Below are 5,081 nucleotides of genomic sequence, written 5' to 3' on the forward strand. Positions count from 1 at the left end.
GATTTCAATTTTATTAAATTTACTGAGACTTGTTTTGTGGCCTAGCATGTCATCTATTCTGGAGAATTTCCCATGTGAAGTTTAAAAAAATTGTATTCTGCTGCTTTTGAATGGAAAGTGCATCTGATCTAAGGCATCATTTTAAGACCAGTATATTTTTATTTATTTTCTGTCTGGATGATCTGTCCATTGATGTAAGTGGGGTTTTAAAGTCCCGTACTATTTTTTGTGTTACTGTCAATTTCTCCCTTTTTGTCTGTTAATACTTGCTTTATGTATTTAGTTGCTCCTATGTTGAATGTATACATATTTATAATTATTATATTTTCTCCTTGGATTGATCCTTTGATCATTATGTAATATCTTTATCTCTTGATATAGTCTTTATTTTAAAGTCTATTTGGTCTGATATAAGTATTGCTCTCTGGTTTTCTTTTGATTTCCATTTGCATGTAATACATGTTTCCAACTCCTCACTTTCAGTCTGTGTGTGTCTAGATCTGAAGTGAGTCTCTTGTAGAAAACATATATATGGGTCTTGTTTTTTAACCTATTCAGCTACTCTATCTTTTGATTGGAACATTTAGTACATTTAAAGTAATTTTTGATATGTATGTTCTTATTGCCATTTTAAAAATGGTCTTTATGTTGTTTTTGTAGTTCTATTTTCTTTCTCTTTTTGTTCTCTTTTCTCATGATTTGATGACTACCTTTAGTATTATGTATGGATTCCTTTCTCATTTTGAGTGTGTATCTCTTACAGAATTTTGGTTTGTGATGATCATGGTATATATATTAATATATATATACATATATAATTTTAAGCTGGTTAACTCTTAAGTTCAAACAGATTTTAACCATCTGTCATTTTTACTACACACCCCTCATGATTACTGTTTTTGACATAATATTTTACATCTTGTTGTTCTGTGTATTACTTAACTATTTATTGATGATATAAATTATTTTAAAACCTTTGTCTTTTAACCTCTGTACTAACTTTTTATGTGGTAGATTTACTACTTTACTGCATATCTGCCTTTACCAATGAGCTTTTTCCTTTCACAGTTCTCATGTTTCTAGTTATGGCCTTTTCTTTTTCACTTAGGGAAGTTCCTTTAACATTTATTGTAAAGCTGGGTTGGTGGTTCTGAAACTTTTAATTTTTGTTTGTCTGTAAAACTTTCGAACTCTCCATCAAATCTGAATGAAAGCTTTGCCAGGTAGAGAATTCTTGATCATAGGTTTTTCCCTTTCATCACTTTAAATATATTGTGCCACTACCTTATGGACTGCAGAGTTGCTGCTGAAAAGTCAGCTGATAGCCTTATGGGAATCTTCTTGTACTTGTTTCTTTTCCCATGCTGCTTTTAATATTCTCTATTTAATTTTAATTTTTGCCATTTTAATTACAATATGTCTTGGTGTGGACCTCTTTGGGTTGATCTGGTTTGGGACTTTGTGCTCCCAGGATCTAGGTGTCTGCTTCTTTTCTCAGGTTAGGGGAATTTTCAGCTATTATGTCTTCAAATATTTTCTCTGCCCCTTTCCCTCTCTCTTCTCTTTCTGGTACCCCTACATTGTAAATGTTATTAGGCTTGATGTTGTCCTCAAGGTCTTTTAAAATGCCCTTATTTCTTTTTATTCTTTATTCTTTTTTCTGTTCCACTTCAGTGATTTCCACTACTCTTCCTTCCAGCTCACTAATCTATTCTTCTGTGTCATCTAATCTACAGTTGATTCCTTCTAGTGTATTTTCATTTCAGTTACTATATTGTTCATCTCTCTTTGGTTACTTTTTATATATTCTAACTCTTTGTTAAAAATTTCTAACTTCTCACTTTGTTTATCCATTCTTCTCCCAAGTTATTTGATCACCTTTACAGTCATTACCTTGAGCTCTTTATTGGGTAGATTGCTTATTTCCTCTTCACTTAGTTTTCTAGGGTTTTTTCTTGTTTCTTTTTCTGAAACATGTTCCTCTGTTGCCTCATTTTGTCTAATTTGCTGTTTTTATTTCTATGTGTCTGTTAGGTTGGTTATGTTTCCCAACATTGGAGAAGTGCTCTTTTGTAGGAGATGTCCTATGGTTCTGTCACCTTGTGGTTTCTATTTTGTATCTTTAGTTGCAGATGATCTTTTCTGCTAGATTCCAATCTTTCTCATCAATACTTGCTCTGTAAATGGCTGTAATTTTTGTGTGCCAATTTGAGGAAGTGAGCTCAGTGTCTTTCTACTCTGCCACCTCTCTGTAGTCTCTTCTCTCTCTTTTATTTAAATTTATGTATATTTCTATTTGTCTTTTTTTCCAGGTCTCTAATAACATCTTATGTTGTTTCTAATGTGCTTTTCAACCTGTCTAGTGAATTTTAATTCATGTTAATATCATTTTCATTTATAAAGTTATTATACAATCATTTTTATTAATTTGTTATTTGAGTAAAATTCCCCAACTTTTAACCATTTTGTCTAATTTTTTCACCTTGTTAAAAATATATTAACCATAGTTATTTAATAACTTCCCAACTGACTCCAAAATCTAGACTATATCTCATCCTTTTACTAAATTATATTTTTTTCTGTTGGATTTTAGCCATACATTCTTGTCTTTGACATGTTTAATAAACTTAGATTGAAATTAAAAAAATATTTATAAAATTGTAAATGCTCCATGTAAAGCTCCCCCATATGCAGAAGCATCTGACAAAACTCAACAGCCCTTTATGATAACAACTCTCCAGAAAGAGGGCATAAAGGAAACATACTTCAACATAGTAAAAGCTATATGTGACAAACCCACAGTTAACATTATACTCAATGGTGAAGAGCCCAAAGCATTTTCTCTAAGATAAGGAAAAAGACAAGGATGCCCACTCTCACAACTTTTATTCAACACAGTATTAGAAATCCCAACCATAGCAATCAGACAAGAAAAATAATCAACAGGAATCAAATTGGAAAGGAAAAAGTTAAACTGTTTGCAGATGATGTGATACTATACATAGAAAATCCTAAAGATGCCACCAGAGAACTGCTACAGCTCATCAATGAATATGGTAAGATTGCAGGATACAAAATTAAAATACAGAAATCTGTTGCACTTCTAAATACTAACAATGAGCTATCAGAAAGAAGTTAAGAAAACAATCTCATTTATGATTGCATCAAAAAGAATAAAATACCTAGGAATAAACCCACCTAAGGAGGTAAAGATATGTATTTTAAAAACTATAAGACACTTATAAAAAGAAAAAAAAATGAAGATGACACAAACAGATGAAAAGCTACACCATGTTCATGGAATGGAAGAATTAATATTGTTAAAATCACAATAATATCCAAGGCAGTCTACAAATTCAGTGCAATCCTTGTCAAAATACCAAGGGCATGTTTCACAGAACAAGAACAAATAATTTAAAAATTTGTACGGAAACATGAAAGATCCCAAATAGCATTGGGATTCTCAAGAATGAAAAATAGAGCTGGAGGAATCAGCTGATGTCAAAATAGTCTGACGTCAGACTATACTACAAAGGTACAGTAATCAAAACTGTATGGTACTGGCACAAAAAGAGACACATAGATCAATGGAACAGAATAGACAGCTAAAAAATAAACCCACATACTTATGGTCAATTAATCTATGAGAAAGGAGGCAAAAATATACAATGGAGAACAGTCAGTCTCTTTAATAAGTGGTGCTGGGAAAACTAGGCAGCTACATGTAAGAAAATAAAATTAGAACACACTCTAACACCATATGGCAAAAAAAAAAAAAAAAAAACCTCAAAATGGATTAAACACTTAAATGTAAGACCAGAAACCATAGAACTCCTAGAGGAAAACATAGACAGAATACTCTTTGAGAAGAATCATGGCAATACTTTTTGTTATCTGTCTCCTAAAGCAAAGAAAATAAAAGCAAAAATAAACAAGTGCTCCTAATTAAACTTAAAACTTTTGCACAGTAAATGAATTCATCAACAAAATGAAAAGACAACCTGTCAAATGGGAGAAAATATTTGCAAAGGATATTATAGATAGGTGGTTAATATCCAAAATTTATACAGCTCAAATATCTCAACATAAAAAGAAAAGATTAAAAAATGGGCAGAAGACTTGAATAGACAATTTTCCAAAGACAGTATATAGATGGCCAACAAACACATGAAAAGATGATCAACATCTTTAATCATCAAGGAAATGCAAATCAAAACCACAAGGAGGTATCACCTCACACTTGTCAGAATGGCTACCATCAAAGAGACCACAAGTAACAAATGTTGGCGAGGTTGTGGAGTAAAGGGAACCCTTATACACAGTCGGTGGGAATGTAAATTGGTGTAGCCACTGTGGAAAACAGTATGGCAGTTTCTCAAAAAAACAAAAAAATAGAACTACCATATGACCAAGCAATTCCACTCCTGGGTATGTATTTGAAAAAAAATGAAAACATTAATTTAAAAAGATATATGCACCCTAATATTTACAGCAGTATTACATACAATTGCCAAGGTATGGAAGCAATCTAAGTGTCCATCAACAAGTGAATGTGATGTGATACATACACGCACTCAACACACACACACACACACACACACACACACAATGAGATCCCACTCAACCATAAAAAGAATGAAATTTTGCCATTTGCAACAACATAGATGGACTTGGAGAGTTTTATGCTAAGTGAAATAAGTCAGACAGAGAAAGAAATACTGAGTGACATCATGTATATTTGGAATCTAAAAAATAAAACAAACTAGTGAACATAACAAAAAAATAAATAAACAGACTTGCAGATACAGAGAACAAACTAATGCTTACCAGTGGGGAAAGGGAAGTAGAGAGAGGCAAAATAGCAGGAGAGGATAAGAGATAGAAACTGCTATGTATAAAATAAATAAGCTACAAGGATATATTGTACAGCACAGGGAATATAGCCAATATTTTATAATAATTATAAATGGAGCATAACCTTTAAAAGTTGTGAATCACTGTGTTGTATACCTGTAACTTATATTGATATAATATTGTTTATAAACTATATCTCAAAAAAAACAAAAATAAATAAATAAATA

The sequence above is a fragment of the Mesoplodon bidens genome (assembly GCF_964165515.1).
Source record: "Mesoplodon bidens genome assembly, chromosome: 2".
NCBI lineage: Eukaryota > Metazoa > Chordata > Mammalia > Artiodactyla > Ziphiidae > Mesoplodon > Mesoplodon bidens.